Source organism: Cryptomeria japonica, chromosome 3, assembly GCF_030272615.1.
Source record: "Cryptomeria japonica chromosome 3, Sugi_1.0, whole genome shotgun sequence".
Classification (NCBI taxonomy): domain Eukaryota; kingdom Viridiplantae; phylum Streptophyta; class Pinopsida; order Cupressales; family Cupressaceae; genus Cryptomeria; species Cryptomeria japonica.
This window is the reverse complement of record NC_081407.1, coordinates 246,162,745-246,182,382: the sequence shown is the minus strand read 5'-3', so window position 1 is coordinate 246,182,382 and position 19,638 is coordinate 246,162,745.

Sequence of the window (19,638 nt, the reverse complement as noted above, 5' to 3'; positions counted from 1 at the left end):
GAAGATATTGTGTTTGTAGCTATCAAGGAAGAGATATTAGACCAGAAGACATTAGTATCCAAGGTGGATAACTCTGATGATTGGATCATTGATAGTGGTTGTTCACATCATATGACCGGTGATCAGAGCAAATTTCTTTCCTTGAAAGAATTTGATGGCGGTGTTGTTAGATTTGGCAATGACACACCCTACATGGTTAAAGGTAAAGGAGTTATTTCTCTTAATGGGAAAAGAAGTATAGATGATGTCTACTGGGTTGAAGGACTCAAGCATAATATTTTGAGTGTGGCATAACTTAATGACAAAGGATACCCACTGGAGTTTAAAAATGGTATGTGCAAAATCTTTGACAACAAAGATGAATTGATTGCAACTGGGAAAAAAACTAAAGGTAACATGTTTCATCTTAACTATAAAGTTAGCAACTGTTTTATTGCTAAAATAGATGATAGTTGGCTTTGGCATAGGAGATTTTGTCATATAAACTTTAAAAACATTATTCAAGTGAGTAAGTCCAAGACAGTGAGAGGTTTGCCTCAGTTAGACAAATTGGTTAATGTTCTTTGCAAACAATGTCAATTAGGAAAGATGACTTCTTCAACTTTCAAAAGCAAATCTTTTTCACCGAAGCACTTGTTAGATTTGGTTCATATAGATCTTTGTGGACCAATAAGAACAAAAAGCATTCAAGGTGACAGAAATTTTATGATTCTCACTGATGATTTCTCAAGGATGATATGGGTCACATTCTTGAAAGATAAGACTGAAGCTTTTCGTAAGTTCAAGGCATTCAATGCCTTAACTGAGAAAGAGAGTGGTAAGAAGATAAAATGTCTGAGGATAGATCAAGGTGGTGAATTCACTTCTGAGGAATTCACTAGGTATCTGTGAAGAGAATGGTATCAAACGACAGCTTTCTGCATCAAGGACACCACAATAGAATGGTATCGCAGAAAGGAACAACCGAGCAGTTGTTGAAGCTGCTAGGACAATGTTGATACAAGGAGGTGTAGCGAAAACCTTTTGGAGAGAAGCTGTCAGCACAACTATCTACACAATCAATCGGGTTCTAGTAAAGAGAGGTAAGGAAAAGACTCCTTATGAATATTGGTATGGAAGATCACCTGATGTTAGTTATTTTAAGATATTTGGAAGAAAATGTTTTATTAAGAGAGGTGATTACATTAGAAAATTTGAGGCTAAGAGTGATGAAGGCATATTTCTTGTCTATTCCACCAAGAGTAAGGCCTGGAAATGTGTTAACAACTAGACACAGAGAATTGTTGAGTGTTGATGTTCAAGTGGATGAAATTCCTAAAGTCTCAGAAGGAACTAGTTCAAAGAAAAAGGATGAAGATCCTTGCATTTTGTTTTTGGAACCATAAACTGTGAAATCTAAAACCGGCAAAGCAAATTTTGATGCACCAGTCCAACCAGAACAGATAAATTCAGAAGAATATGATGTTATTGAAGAAGTTGAACCTAAAGATAATGATCATGTTATTCCTAGATATGTGAGATTGAATCACAGTCCTAAGAAGATTATTGGAGATAAGGATGTTGGAGTACTAACCAAAAGAAGAATCAGAGATAATTATTTCATGATCTCCACCATTGAACCAAGAAATGCTAAGGAGGCATTTGGTGATGATCATTATGTTAAAGCTATGGAGGAGGAATTGGATCAAATTGAGAAGAACAATACTTGGACCCTACTACCCCAACCGGTAAATAAGAATGTTATAGGTACTAAATGGGTATACAGGAACAAGTTGAATGAAGATGGTGTTGTAGTTTGCAAAAAGGCAAGATTAGTTTGCAAGGGTTATGCACAAGAAGAAGGAGAAGATTATGGAGAAAATTTTGCACCAATAGCAAGACTAGAAGGTGTCAGAATTTTAATTGCATTTGCAACCCATAAAAAGTTCAAGGTATATCAAATGGATGTTAAGTCTGGATTTTTTAATGGGATATTGGAAGAAGAGGTATGCATAGAGCAGCTAGATGGTTATGCTTTGATTGATGAGAAAGACATGGTATGCAGATTGCATAAGGCTTTATATGGATTAAAGAAGGCACCTAGAGCATGGTATGAAAGGCTTCATACACATCTAATGAAGATAGGATTTTTGAGAACCAGTGATGATAGTAACATATATCTCAAGTCTGAAGGAGATGAAATAATGTCTAGTGAAGTATTTGTTGATGATATTATATTTGGAGGTAATGACGTCATGAGCAATAGTTTTACAGATGAAATGAAAAATGAGTTTGAAATGTCTTTAGTAGGGGAAATAAAAATTGTCATAGGTTTGCAGATACAACAAATGAAGAATGGTATTTTCATTACACAGTCTAAGTATGTGAAATAGGTTTTGAAAATATTTGGCATGAGTGACTGTAAACTATTTGGGACACCAATGGTTACAGGTTGTAAATTATCCAAGGAAGATGAATCTAAGTCCGTTGATGAGAAGGAATACAAGTCAATGATTCGCAAGTTTCACTATGTTGTTCACAGCAAACCGGACATAGCCCATGTGGTTGGCATAGTTTCTAGATTCCCAAAGAATCCTAAGGAGACACACCTGATAGAAACCAAGAGAATCTTTAGATACCTGAAAGGTGTTGTTGAAATGGTATCCACATGGAGGAAACTTTTATTTAAAGGCATACACAAATGTTGATTGGGTAGGAAATGTTGATGATCGGAAAAGCACAACCGGTGGAGCATTTTTTCTTGGAGGAAGGCTTGTTACATGGAGTAGTAAAAAGCATAGTTGTACTTCACAATCTACTACTAAAGTTGAGTATGTTGCAACTTATATAAATTGCACATAGACTATTTGGATGAGGCACATCTTGGAAGGTTTTAAGATGAAGATTTCAGAACCTATAAAGATTTTATGTGATAACACAAGTGCCATAAATATTTCCAAGAATCCTTTTTTGCATGCACAAAGCAAGCATATTGAATTGAAGTATCATTTCTTGAGGGAAAAAGTTTAGAGCAAAGATGTTATCTTAGAGCATGTTTCTACCAAGGAGCAACTTGCAAATATTTTTACCAAACCTTTGCCTAAGACTACTTTTGAGTATCTTAGAAGTTAGTTAGGGGTTGTCCCTCTTCATGAAGTCAGTTGAACATAATGTTGACTGCATCAGTCCCTGAATAACTTGCAAAATTTTACAAGGGTTGATGTAGAAGTGGATGTATTCCACAGGGGGAGCATCAAGTTTTAGTATGTTGTTGATGCATAGTGTAAATTTAACTTTACATGTTTTAATTTCAATTTGGCATTGTTGTCAAAGGGGGAGAAGAATTATGTGATTATGGGAAGGAAAACCAGTGACAGACTGGAGATAGTGAGAGCATGTGAATACTTGGTAATGTAAACCAGGATTCCTATTAACAATCACAACAACAAAGCAATGGTGTTGATATTTTGTATTGCCATCAATACCAAAGGGGGAAATTATTGGCATTTGCATAAAGATTATATTAATGATATGTTATGTTGTCATTGATGTCAATTGAACCGGTAATGATATTAATAACGTTGTTGATATTGTTGTTATTGTTGATATTGTCTTGTAATCGGTAGGAAGAACTTTGTGAAGGTTATTGTAAACCGGTATGTAAGTTTGTGAGTTGAACTGGTAATCGGAGTAATAGGTTAAACCCTTTCTATGTTATGTAACTGGTAAACCCTACAAGTTGTTTTTTTAAAACCCTAACCGATTAAGGTTTTTGAATTGGTTATGTTAGTTTAGCGGTAATGATGGTGACACATAAGGTCATTGTATGAAGATAGGTTCAAAATGTTTTGGCGTGTTTGTTTGTCTAGGGAATGAACAAAATGTATTTGCATCTAATGCAAAATGCGTGATGAGTTACTGAGCTCGATGAAGTGATAATCAAGGAGTGGTTGAGGTTTTCTTGATTGATGTGTTGAGATTGCTATAAAATCCAACGGTCATGTTTATACCGACTTGTTTGTAATCTTGATGAGAAGATTAGATTTTTGTTGTGTTGCCAACCTAATTGATTTGTATTTAAGGTTGATGAAGATTTTTTGTTTAAGAGTTGGCAGAAATCAATTGAGTGTGTGATTGCCGAACCGGAGAATGGGTCTGCAATTTGAGTAAAGGAAGATAGAAGCTTAAATGGATCTGATCAAGCAAATGCAGTGCTATTCAAACAGATCAAGAAACTCCTGTTGTTTTCTAACAACTACAGTAGAATTGAAATCCCCTAACCGGGTAAGCTCCAACAAGCTTGTTCACTTATTAAATCCTCTAACAAGGTGGTCCATTAGATTGGATTTTCAAATCCTTTACCGAGGTTACTCCTTATAGGGTATTTGCTTCTAACAAGGCATTTGTAGTCAATCCCTTAACCGGGTGATTCCTAACAGGATCAGTTCTTAACAGGATTTTTGTAAAAGCTTTAACAGGCTTGGCTCCTAATAGGGCGAACTTCAGAAGAGTTCAGATATTATCTTGTGAGTCTCATCTCACTGTGGTTTTTACCTATTTGGGTTTTCCATGTATAAATACTTGTGTCATGTGGTGAATGTTTTTGTGGTTATGATCTTATGAATTATTTGATTAACTATTTTTGATAAGGCATGATAATCGGATGCATTGAGAAGTGAAGCATTGGCATATGATAAAGCATTTGGATGTTTACAAGTTAAATGTTGTTTATTGTTAAGTTGTTGTAACAGTCAACCGGTATTCTTATGAGTGTTGATCTTGACAGTGGTATTTCATTGATAAGATTACTTTGCATGTTTGATTTTGAGTTTGGGAAGTTTGTATCAGTTTTCTAGTTACTGATTCACCCGCCCCCCAGATACTTATTCTTTCATCATACCATCAACCATCAATGCCAAAGGTGGAGATTATTGGATATTGTTGGAAGTATGCTACAAATATGTTCTTGAGAGATATCTGAGAGACGTGTTGTCATTGATGTCAAAACATTTCTATGTTTGTGATAGTGTTGCAGTGAAGTTCAGTGACTTTGTTTGTTTAGCATGTTGAAAATCAGAGTTTGTGTATTAAACGATTTGTAGAGAATTGTTCATAGATAATTCAATGCAATTTTTTGTGGTCTGCATGAAGATTTGAGTGAGTCATGGATATCTATGTTGACTTTAGTTTTTTAGTGCTCAATAGTGACAAAGTGTCAGTGTTTTGATATGCATTATAATATCTTGATCTGCAGATCTAGAGATATGTTTGGGACATTGGTGTGTATCCTCAATTCAGATGGTTCAAGGTTTGGAGCTTCGCAAGTGATTTTTCAAGGTTGATAGTCATTGCAGTTAGTGTTTTTGAGGTTCAGTATAATGATGATATGATTCTAGTAATTTGAGTTGATGTGGATGTTGTGGTGGTAATTCATGATTCTTGTGGATGTTTCTGAATTGTGTGCCTTTTGTTTGGTGGTCCACATTGACCATTATGTACATAGTTGATGATTTTCTTCGGTGCGTTAGTGTTCTTCATATTTGTGGTTGATTGAATGCTTGTAGTGTGTTGCGGATGTTTGATTCATAATTATTGGAGGTGTTTTTCATTCGAGGCATGTGATATGGGTATGTGCTATTTCTTGGCCAACATTTATTGGTCTGCATGTGATATTGTAGCGTGTGTGATTATATTTTTGTGATTAGGTAGTGAGTGTTGAGCCGACCTTGTTGATTTTTTCAAGGTTGATGTCATGTATAGATAAATGTAATATCTTTGTAATTGAGTGTATTGTGAGTGAGTGGTGTATGGATGAGAATCAAATGTATGTGCGCTAAATGTATTAATCTTTTAGTGGCAAAGAAGAGTGAAGGTGAAAGTTGTTATGTGCTTAACTAGAACTATAACTAGGCATTAGGAGATGCTATTATCTATTCATGATCTTCCATATGTGATCTGTATTTGTTTGTAAGATAGTGAGTCTTTCCCAGGTTGTAGCCCTTGTTGTTTTTTAGCAGTGAGTTCTAGGCAGTGTACCTAAATTCATGTGCATTCCCCATTGTAATTTCTCTATACTTATAATAGAGTATAATCATATTGTGGGTAGGTTCCCACTGTGGTTTTTCCCTTGACCGAGTTTTCCATGTCAAAAGTCTTGGTGTTATGTTTTTTCATGTTGTATTTTCGATTCATGTTTTCATGCTTAATTATTAGATCTGGGAATAATTTTAAATCTCATAAGTTTTTGTGACAACTAATTCACCCCCCTCCCCCCCTCTTAGTTGTTTATCCTATTTCCATCACAACTAGATTATATTCTAGACCTAAGGAAATTGAACATGTAGTACCTTATCAACATCTAATTCATAAGATATTGATTTGAGTCCAATAATCAATGGAAGAAAAGGGGTGATTCAAAGTTATGTGATTTCATATTGTTAAATTTTATTTTTTTACATTAGCCATAACAACATTATAAAGTTGGTTAGACTTTAACTAAGGAAGGGGTAGATCAACTTGGCAAAAAAAGAAAGCCTGAGGCAAGGTTGGTGGGGATCACTGGGATGAGTCATTGGGGATACCTCTACAACAAATGAAAACTAAGGAAGGGGTAGATAGGACTTGGTTATTAAATCACTCCCCCTATACCACTAAGGATTCATAAATTAGTTTAGAATTGTATTAAGAAAGATCCTTAACATTTGATTATGAGATGGAAAAGTAATATGCAATATCGATATATATATATATATATATATATATTGGTTGAATAATATTTTCTTCTCAAAATTAAGATCAACTCCTCAAACCCAACCACAATATGAAAATTAAACCATTCATGCAAAATATGATGTCATTAGTTATAAAGGTTGGTTTCCCTTACATGCTCTCTATCTAGGTTGAACTTAAAGAAAAATTAGTAATATGATCTTGTATAACCTTCCTTCAATCTATTTGAGGATTATCCCTATTGATAATGTGGTTAGAAATTTTTTTAATAGGGTTTCTTGGTGTAATTCTCATTAAGAAACCCTCGTGAATTTAACCAACTAACAACCATAACTAGACAACTTAGAGATTTTTTTTTTGATTAATACAACATTGCATTTGAACCTAAAGAAAATGCATTTATCACATTAACATGATTACATAACATGAAGCACAAGCGAAAGATAACTTATAGTATTTACTACCATTCCCTAGGATATCCTAATGACATTACTATCAATGCAATATCTACAATGGTATACTATATATTCACTACTCAAACTAACAACTAAACATTACACATAGCTCAAGAATGCACTCATTTGAAACCATAGAAATTTTAATTATAAAATATAACATATCTAACTCTCCTAAGATATTAAATCCATTTTAATATACCATTATCAAATGTTCCTAAGCTAATAAACTTTGCATACATAATGAATCTATACATCCCTAAAATATAACCGGTACCAATTCCACATAGAATGAATCACATGAAACAACATTACATTGCATATTACATCTCATACATGGTTTACACTACATATATACATCAATCTTTACAAATATAATATCATGATACATTGTTTACATGAATGATATCCAAATTACATAGTACAAAGATATTTATTCTACATATATCAAAGATCACATTTACATCATAAATTCATAGCACTAAAACTGAAGAGACATAGAAACATCCATCATGCTCACGAACATCCATAGGATATCCTAATGGAAGAATGCATCAACCATCCAACCATGTGGAAACAAAAAGGTCCATCCCCATGCTTCAGAGAATGACATAAGGTCCCCCATACACATTAGACATAGGCTAATGCCTATACAACCAAGGGAACATAAACATTCATAAAGACATAAATTTATTGAAAGACCAAAACATCATAAGACATAGGCTTAACCTCACAGATGCACCAAAGGATTCACACAATGTAGAGGTTAAGGTCATAGGACACACATAGGGAAGAGTCTCATCACATGCCATCAACAAGGGTTTCCCTCGTAGTCCCTCATTAGACCCTGATGCCCAAGTGACACCCGTGCAGAACTGACTCATCCTTTTGTGAAGACAAGGAAGAACGGTAATGCCAACTAGCCTTCCCAAACTAATCCTAAGCCTGAACTAGCACTCTAGGGAATGAGTGGGGTAACATACTTATCTTGTTAATGTGAGAACTACCCAACCCCTAAATTTATTAATTATGATTATCACTTGATTATGGAAACTTCCAATGAGGTTCTCTAGTAGCCAATTAGGGCTTCGACACCCACTTGGAAGCCACTCCCCTTAACATGCTCCTAAAACCTATGATACAACATAAATCATAAACATAAAGGGATCTCATGGAACCTCACAATTCCTTAATCACTTGGATTATATATCATAATCTAAACCACGTCATTAAATTTGACTCATAACTCATTACTCAATTCCAATTGCTCACGAGCATAAACATGAATGCATATCAATAAACCGCAAAGAACGAAAACATAAAAAGAAGGAAAAAAACACATAATTCCATCACAATTAATCACTTAGCTACTGAAAAAACATAACAGAAAGATACAAACCCCAAAACAAGCCTCTAGTCCAACTTGGACTAACCCAGACCCCAAAACTCAAGTTGGGAGTAAAAAACTTTGAAGTATCTCATTTGCCCCATGAAATGGTGTATATGACACTTATTTTAGCACTTTTTAAAATTATTTTAGCACATTTACTAATTATTTTAGCACATTTACCCTCTGTTGTAGCACATTCACAACAAAGGAAAGATTACAACCCTAAGTCAGCTTCGAGCCCACCAACGAACTCCAAAATGACACAAAACCCAAAATCCAACTCATAACAATTTGAGATGGGTGATTTTCCTACCCAAAAATATAATTTGATAGGCCTTAAGATCAAAAATTCTTTTAACAAGACTCCAAACATAAAAAACAACCTCTTAAAGAAGTGAAACATAAGTACCTTTGTCATCTAATCAACAAAATACAAAATGATTCAAACCCACAAATTTTTTAGAACTTCAAAAAAATCATTCAAACACCCAATGAAAAATATTTCTCTTCTGAAATAAAAAATACATAAATAAAAGAAAAGCATGAAAACCACCAACCTGGAAGAAAGAAGAATAGGACAAAAGAGTAAAGAAGGAAGAAGACCCCACACGATCAATCCTTGACATGATAATAAACCACAACAAATCCACCCTTGTTCAATGCACACACAACAACAAACAAATTCAAGAAGTACTTAGAATCCACTCTTGGACATGCACAAGAAATCTCCTTCAAACTCAAAGATCAAGATTCAACCTTCGAAAACAAAATGCAGATCCTCTAACTTTATTCTCATCCTTCTGGTTTTTAAAAAACATGAGCAAAACCACCATCATGAAAATACCCCTCCCCATAAACCACTCTCCACAAAATTGACCCAAAATATTTGAAACCAAAAACCGTACTTTCCTCTCACATTGAGGACTCATTTAGCAACCTTCTATTAGAACACCTGATCACTCCAAATCAACAATTGAAATAAAAAGGTAATTAAAATCAACTACTAATTACAACTCCCAAATTTAGATATAAAATATAAATTAAGTAATTACATCCATATACTAACATAAATACTTAAATAACATAATCCACAAAATAATATTAATATAATAATATGAGACTTGCAATATACCTCACATAATTAATTATAGACACATATGGCTATATACTATATTATATTTATTAATCACCCCAACCTTGTAACATCAAACCAATAATTAAATTGAATACATCATACCTTAACCACATAAAACCTAACAAGATGACTCTATCTAAAACACTAGAACTCACATGACACTGACTAGGGTTAGAATGTGGTAGGGCCTTATGTAACCTCTAATCAACTGCCATCTGAATTAAAGGCACACTCAATCCTGTGAGACCAGGTGGAGTCGATGCCTAGTATTTGCATCTTGCATAACAATAAATGTTTATCCATAATATATACATAGTCACAAAATACACAAGCAGATGAAAGGGAATAACAACATCACACCTTTCTCATAAATGAGTGATGTGACATCGTCCCTTACATGTCCACAATATTAAGACATCATAACAAAAACATAACATCATCAATGACGTCAACATCATATCTAATGTAATTGTGAAATAAAGGTTAGCACATGACAAGTCAACAAAATTAATAAATGTAAACCACATATCATGATAATGAATAAACATATTTAACCAAACATTAAACCTAAAAACATCATAAGTCTAGAGTATAACATCATCTAACATAGAAATACAATGCATCAAACATCATCATAAAGTGTCTCAACATAAAGAGTCTATCAACAAGCAATTAGTATTAGTTCAACATAAACAAGTCCATAATTATCTAACATAAGCATCAAAAGAATGTATCATGGAAGGGAACTACATTTGGGTTTATGATGAGAAGGATATATTCATAAACCACTTGAAGAATTAGTTTAATATTTTAGAAGGTAGATAATTTATCGAAGAATAAAAAATCAAGGTCATATAATAGGTTGTGCTATGTTAAGAAGGAGAATATGCAATAAGGAATTAATGCAAAAATATCGTAGTGTGCAAATGTTAAAGAGAATGAAGTTTTGAGAGGAAAAAGTCACAAAGACTATATCAAAAGTATGTATGAAGACTTTGAAAAGCTCAAACTTGTGTGAGAAAATCAAAAGTACGATGTTGGATTTGTACACTTTAAATGACTATCAAGAGATATCCTTATTATATTATGATCCATAGAAAGAACATTTTAAGGGAAATTTATATCATCGTCCCACAATGTCATAACATCATGCAAGATTATGCATAAAGATACAATGTTCAAAGTCTTCAAAGGTCTCTGTTGGCATTTGCATGAAGATTGCATTGATGAAATTTTATGTTGTCATTGATGTTAATTATAACTTGTAATGTTGTTATAATGTTGTTTTGTAACTGATAAGTGAGCTTGTGAAGGAAACTAGTATTACTAGAGAAGAAGTGAGATCAACCGGTAAACCCTACCTGTTGATTTGATAAACCCTAACCGATGGATCTTCGTGAATCGGTTGTATTGGTTTATGATCAAATGATGAACGGTAATGATTATGCCACGTATGCATGTTGTATGAGAAGAGTTTCAAATGTTTTTTGGAATGCAGAAATAACGGTTTTTATCTTGGGAATGAGCAAGTTCATTGCATGTAATGGAAACCGCGTGATGAGTTAAAGTGTTTGATGAAGTGGTGATCAAGAAGCAGTCGAGGTTGTCTTGAGTGATGTGCAATAATTTATATGTAATCCAATGGTCATACTTGAACCGATTTGTTTGTAATCTCTATGAGATAATTAGGTTTTTGATGTGTTACCGACCTATTGTTTTGTTTATAAGGTCAATGAGTTATTTTGTTGTAGTGTTGGCAATTTGTGGTTGAGAGTAAGAGTGGTTGGTTGTTGAACCAAATTATGTATCTACAGCATGTGTAAAGGCATATAGGAGCATGAAAAGGATCTGAACAAACAATTGTAGTGCTATTCAAATAGATCAACAAAACCCTTGTTGTTCTCTAACAATTACAACAATCAAATCCCCTAAACGGGTAAGCTCTAACAAGCTTAGTGTTATCTAAATCCTCTAACCAAGTGGTCTATTAGCTTTGATTTGAAATCCTCTACTGAGGTTACTCCTAACAGGTTATTGCTTCTAATAGGACATTATGGTCAATCCCTTAACTGGGTGGTCCCTAACAGGATCTGTTCTTCACAGGACTCATTGTAAAGCTTTAATGGGCTTGGTTCCTAACAAAGAAAACTTTAGAAGAGTTCAAAATGCTTGTGGGTATTCATCCCCACAATGGTTTTTCCCATTTGGGTTTCCACGTAAAAAATTTTGTGTCAAGTGGTGAATGTTTTTGTGGTTATGTTTGATATGGTTAAATTGCTTAGTTGCTAAATCCACTTAGATATGATATGATGACTGAAAACAATCTGAAATGAACTTTTACTTTTATTAGTAAAGTATTTGGATGTTTTGGTTAAATGGTTTGTGAGTTTCAGAGTTGTTTTACTGTTATTATGTTATGGCAGTCAACCAGTTTACTTGACAGCGATATTACAATTTGTCAGTTTTGAGTTTGACTTGAGAGATTGTTTTTGTTTGGTGAAAAGTTTATGTCAGTTTTCTATCTACTGATTCACCCCCCCCCCCCACCTCTCAGTAGTTAACCAAATCCTTATTGATTCATCATACGATTAATTGGTATCAGAGCATTTCAGGTCCTCTAAGGTCTAAGCCTAACAACTTGAGGTAAAGATCTTGAAGAACATGATGAAGAAAGAAGGTCTGAAGTTTAATAGATAAAACTATAGAATATGGAGTGATAGAATGAAAATCTATATCAAGAGTCTAGGAAGTCAATACTGGGAACATGTTGGTACTCAATATGTTGCACCTAGTGGGACTATGACTAATTATCAGAAAAAAGAGCAACAAGAAAACAATCAAGCATTAGAGGCCATTATCAGTTCTTTGTTTGATTCAGAGCATGTTGATGTCCATGGTCTGGAGACTTTTTATGAGGTATGGAAGAAACTTGAAGAAATATATAGCAGTGATGAACATGTGAAGATTTCCAAAGAAGAGATTCTGAGAGGTAAATTTGATGACATGCAGATGGTTGAAGGTGAGAATATACAACTGTATGGTCAGAGGATCAAATAGATAGTTGGTGAGATCAAGAGTGTTGGTGGTAAAGTGGAAGATGCCACAGTGATTAGTAAGGTGTTGAGAACCCTTCTACTGGTCTAGTATGCTATCTGAGTTGCAGTCATTCAAGAGCTAAAATCTATTGACAAAACTAAGGTACCTTGACTCCGTCATTGGTAAGCTTACTGCATTTGAATTAAATGGTTATGATGGTAGTGTTCAAAAATCCGAAACCGCATTTAGAGTTTCCTTTTCTAACCCTCCTATGAGGAAAAGTAGAGATGTCAGACATAGTTATGAATCTAGATCCAATAGAGAAGTTGATGATGAAGACAGTTTGATTGAGCTTGAAGCATTGTTGGCCAAGCGGTTGCCTAGAGGTATCAGTAAGTACAAAGGTAAATTACCTTTGAAATTTTTTGCATCCAACAAGATTGGACACATTGCAGCTAACTATCCTAATGGTGACAATGAGAATAAGCATGAGAAGTACAAGAAGTACAAAGGAAAAGGAAAAAGAGATTGTCTCATTGCAGTTGATGGTGTTACCATTGATGAGGAATCTGAGGGGGATTCTAATGAAGATATTGTCTTTGGAGCCACTAAAGAGGAGTCATCTAATCAGAAGGCATTAGTTTCTCGCATGGATAATTCTAAAGATTGGATCATAGATAGTGGGTGTTCACACCACATGACTGGTGACCGGAGAAAATTTCTTACTTTGAAGAAATTTGATGGAGTTGTGATATTTGGTAATGACTCACCCTGCATGGTAAAATGAAAGGGAACTATTTCTCTTAATGGAAAAAGTTGTGTAGATGATGTCTACTGGGTTGAAAGATTAAAGCACAATCTTATGAGTGTTGCCCAACTCAATGAAAGAGGTTATCCATTGGAATTCAAGAATGGAATGTGCAAAATCTATGGGAGAAAAGGTGAACTAATTGCAACCGGCAAGTAGACAAAAGGTAACCTATTTCACCTGAATCTTAAAGTCAACAGTTCTCTTTAATTGCTAAAGTAGATGATAGTTAGCTTTGGCATCAGAGATTTTGTCATATAAATTTTGATAACATTGTTAAGGTCAGTAAGTCCAAGTCGGTAAGAGGTTTTCTTCAGTTGGACAAACCAGTGAATGCTCTATGTAAGGAATGTCAATTGGGAAATATGACATCCTTAACTTTTAAGAGAAAATCTTTTTCAACAGAACATATGTTAGATTTGGTTCATACAGATCTCTGTGGACCCATAAGGACTAAAAGTATTCAAGGTGATAGATATTTCATGATCTTCATTGATGATTGCTCAAGAATGATGTGGGTCACATTCTTGAAGGACAAAACAAAATCCTTTAGTAAGTTCAAGGCATTCAGGGCCTTAGCTGAAAAGGAAAGTGGTAAGAAGATAAAGTGTTTGAGGACTGATCAAGGTGGTGAATTTACTTCAGAGGAATTCACTAGATATTGTGAAGACAATGGAATAAAGAGGCAACTTTCTGCACCGAGGAAACCACAACAAAATGGTGTTGCAGAGAGGAACAATCGGTCAGTTGTTGAAGCTGCTAGAATGATGCTTATACAAGGAGGTGTAGCAAAAACTTTCTAGAAAGAAGTTGTCAGCACAACTATCTACACTATGAACATGATATTGGTAAAGAGAGGTAAGGATGAAACTCCTTATTAATACTGGTATGGTAGATCACATAATGTCAGTTATTTTAAGATTTTTGGCAGTAAATGTTTTATCAAGAGAGGTGATTATGTTAGTAAGTTTGAGGCTAAAAGTGATGAAGGCATATTCCTTGGTTACTCCACCAAGAGTAAGGCCTACAAATGTTACAACAAACGGACACAAAGAATCATTGAAAGTGTTTATGTCCGAGTGGATGAGTGTCTCGAATTCTCAGGAGAAACCAATAAGGATAAAAATGATGAAGAACCTTGCATTCTGATTTTGGATCCAAAACCAATGAAGCTAGAAGCTGATGAAGTGAATGATGTTGTACTAGTTCAACCAGAATGGGTAGATTTTGAAGAAGATGATGATAATGAAGAAGAACCTACATATAATGATCATGTCATTCCAAGGTATGTGAGACTCAATCATAATCCTAAACAGATTATTGGAGATAAAGATGCTGGAGTGTTAACAAGAAGAAGAATAAGAGAGAATTCTTGCATGATCTCCACTATTGAGCCTAGAAATGCTAAGGAAGAATTTGGAGATGATCACTAGATTAAAGCTATGGAGGAGGAGCTTGACCAGATTGAGAAGAATGACACATGGACCCTACTACCCAGACCAGTGAATAAAAATGTGATAGGTACTAAATGGGTATTCAAGAATAAACTGAATGAAGATGGAGTAGTAGTTTGAAACAAATCTAGATTGGTATGCAAAGGTTATGCACATGAAGAAGGAGAAGACTATGGTGAGACATTTGCACCAGTTGCTAGATTGGAAGGTGTTAGGACTCTACTTGCATTTGCAGCATATAAGATATTCAAAGTATATCATATGGTTGTGAAGTCAACATTTCTAAATGGAATACTAGAAGAAGAAGTAACCAGATGGTTATGCTTTGACTGATGCAAAAGATATGGTGTGTAAATTGCACAAGGCACTATATGGTTTGAAGCAAGCACCGAGAGCATGGTATGAAAGGTTACATTCACACCTGATGAAGATAGGTTTTCAGAGAACCAGTGAAGACAACAATATATATCTCAAATCTAAAGGAGATAAGATACTGGTTCATGAAGTGTTTGTGGATGATATCATATTTGGAGGCAATGATGAGATGAGTGATGACTTTGCTAATGAGATTAAAAAGTGAGTTTGAAGTGTCTTTAGTAGGAGAGATAAAAAAATTCATAGGTTTGCAAATTCAGTAGATGAAGAGTGGTATTTTTATCACACAGTCTAAGTATGTGAAAGAGGTATTGAAGACATTTGGAATGAGTGACTGTAACCCAGTTGGGACACCAATGGTTACAAGTTGTAAATTGTCTAAGGAGGATGAAGCCACGTATATTGATGAAAAGGAGTACAGGTCAATGATAGGGGAATTGAATTATGTTGTTCACAACAGATTAGATATTGCTCATGCAGTTGGTCTAGTTGCCAGATTTCAAAAGAATCTAAAGGAGACACATTTGATACCAACCAAGAGGATATTCAGATATTTCAAAGGTACTATTGACTATGGATTATGGTATCTATATGCAAGTAACTTTGATTTGAAGGTTTATACAGATGTAGACTGGGCAGGTAATGTTGATGATAGGAAGAGCACAACCGGTGGTGCATTCTTTCTTGGAGGAAGACTTATTTCATTGAGCAACAAGAAGCAGAGGTGTACATCACAGTCTTCTTTTGAAGCTAAGTATGTTGCCATGTATATGAATTGTACCCAAACAATCTAGATGAAACATATTTTGAAAGGATTCAAGTTGAAGATTACAGAACTGGTAAAGATTTTATGCGACAAAACCAGTGAAATAAATCTTTCAAAGAGCCCCATGTTGCATGAAGGAACCAAGCATATTGAGCTGAAATATCATTTCTTGAGAGAAAAAGTGTAGAGTAAAGATGTGTTATTGGAGCATGTATCTACCAAGGAGCAGCTAGTGGATATCTTTACTAAACCTTCGTCTAAGACTACTTTTGAGTATCTTAGAAGTCAACTAGGGGTGGTCCCTCTACATGAGGTCAATTAAGCATGATGTGAAATGCATTAGTCCCGGAGCTAATTGAAGAATATTGAAGCAGGATTGGTGTAGAGTGGAGTTATTCCATAGGGGGAGAATCAAGTTGCAGGTTGATGTTGCAGAACAGTGAAGTATGACACTGTATGTTTTACTTTCACTTTGACATTATTGTCAAAGGGGGAGAAGAATTGTATGATTATGGGGAGAAGAATTGTATGATTGACAGAGAGAAGATCTATAGCTTGTTACCAATTGAAGACATGGAGACTCAATTGAAGGAGAATACATGGTAAAATGCAAACCAGGATTCTTATTCATAATCATAGCAATCAAAGGTATTGATACTTGTATTGCCATCAATGCCAAAGGGGGAGATTGTTGGCATTTGCATGAAGATTGCATTGATGAAATTTTATGTTGTCATTGATTTAAATTATAACCTGTAATGATGTTGTAATAATGTTGTTTTGTAACTAGTAAGTGAGCTTGTGAAGGAAACCAGTATTACTAGAGAAGAAGTGAGATCAACTGGTAAACCCTACCTGTTGATATGATAAACCCTAACCGATGGAGCTTGGTGAATCGATTGTATTGGTTTATGATAAAATGATGAACGGTAATGATTATGCCACGTATGCATGTTGTATGAGAATATTTTCAAATAGTTTTTGGTGCGTAGAGATAACGGTTTTTATCTTGGGAATGAGCAAGTTCATTGCATGTAATGGAAATCGCATGATGAGTTACAGTGTTTGATGAAGCAGTGATCGAGGAGCGATCAAGGTTGTCTTGAATGATGTGCAATAATTGATATGTAATCCAAAGGTCATACTTGAACCAATTTTTTTGTAATCTCTATAAGATAATTAGGTTTGTGATGAGTTACCGACCTATTATTTTGTTTATAAGGTCAGTGAGTTGTTTTGTTGTAGTGTTGGTAATTTGTGGTTGAGAGTAAGAGTGATTGGTTGCCAAACTAGATGATGTATCTACAGTATGTGTAAAGGCATATAGGAGCATGAAAAGGATCTGAACAAGCAAGTGTAGTGCTATTCAAACAAATTAGCAAACCCCTATTGTTCTCTAATAATTACAATAGTCAAATCCTCTAGCTGGGTAAGCTCTAACAAGCTTAGTGTTATCTAAATCCTCTAACCAGGTGGTCCATTAGCTTGGATTTCAAATCCTCTACCGAGGTTAATCCTAACAAGGTATTGCTTCTAATAGGGCATTATAGTCAATCCCTTAACCGGGTGGTCCCTAACAGGATCTGTTCTTAACAGAACTTATTGTAAAGCTTTAATAGGCTTAGCTCCTAATAGGGAAAACTTCAGAATACTTGTGGGTATTCATCCCCACCATGTTTTTCCCCATTTAGGTTGTCATGTCAAAATTATTATGTCAAGTGGTGAATGTTTTTGTGGTTATGTTTGATATGGTTAAATTGCTTAACTGCTAAATCCACTTAGATGTGATATGATGACCGACATCAATCTAAATTGAACTTTTACTTTTGTTAGTAAAGTATTTGGATGTTTTGGTTAAATCGTTTGTGAGTTTCAGAGTTGTTTTACTGTTATTTTGTTATGACAGTCAACCAGTTTACTTAATAGTGATATTGCAATTTTCCAGTTCTGGGTTTGACTTGAGAGGTTGTTTTTGTTTGGTGAAAAGTTTATGTTAGTTTTCTATCTACTGAGTCACCCCCCCCCCTTAGTAGTTAAGTGGATCCTTATTGATTCATCATACCATCAGTCTCATGATGCATCCAAGGGTAGTGTAATGAGTAACAACAAGTATTACTATTTGTGATTTGCTTCAAGAGCATGACAATGTTGTCATTCAAAGGTAGAGAGATCATGAAATAGTAAACAAAGGTTAACTTATATTGTGAAGAGGTGTGAAGTTCCTCCAAATGAACTAAAGATGTTACAAAAAAGGGTATAAAGGAGAAATGTTATACAAAGATTTGTCAATGTAACCTCCTTAAATACATGAATCCCATATGCCTGTTTCAATTTTTAGAAGCCCTATAAGTTTTAGAAGAGACATAATTTTGCATTCATGTATTTTGTGAGAGGATAGTCATCACAAAGAATGTGAAGATGCATGACAGTGTTGAAAAAAAGGCATTCATTTATTGTGGATATCAAGATTTTAAATGCTAGATTGATAATTATATACCCTATAGGGTAGCTATGAAAACAAGGCCCTTTAAGTGCTATATAAATTCATTTATGTCAAGATGAATAAGTCAACGTAGTTCAATCTAGAAAGGATTTTAGCAACTATGTTGGCCTTACTAGGATTTTCCATAATGGTTATGCTGAATTTTTTTATCAATAATAATCATTATACCAATTGACCATTACTTAATGAAATACTTAATATTTGCATTATGGACTATCATAGGGTAGCTTGTAATTTAATGTAAGTATTTTTTAATAAAGCCATTGGTAATGTTGAGATATTATTGTAATATTGAAAAACTAATTATGTAGAGAGGTGTTCTATAGTGGTAACAAGACATATAGTGTCATGATAGGATGGTAAACATAAAAATGAAAACACAACTAACATATATTAAGAAACTAAAAATATAAAATTTAAATATAATGAACATAATATTCATATATTTTCATACACACACACACACATTTGTGTGTATTGCATTGTTAACAATATAAATAAATATATTATAAATTAATTAATCTATTTAGTAGAAAAGCTATTATAATTTTTTTAATATAAAGATATCAAAATTTTAAAATATATATTAATGCCTATAAATGAAATTATTGAAAAATAACATGAAAGTAATACACACAAATTAAATATAGTAATATTATAATGTTATAAGTGTAATTTTATTTTTGGAGACTTGTAAGATTCTTCCAATTACTTGACATGGCATTATATAATAATATTAAAATGAAGGTTACAAAGTACTAGTCTCTTCTAAATGCGATTCGACTTTGTCAAGGTGAAAGGTCTGAATATAGTCCTTGGAACATCTATATGCATGATGCCCTTGGTGAGGTGGACCTCTTTTTGCATGTGACCCATTTTCACATGTTGAACATTGTGACACATGTATCTAGGGCCCTTTCATGGTTTTGAATTCCACTCAACGTGGTTTTAGACAAGACCAAATTCTATAAATTGAAGGCTTCGGTGGGTAGTTTGTATATTATAATA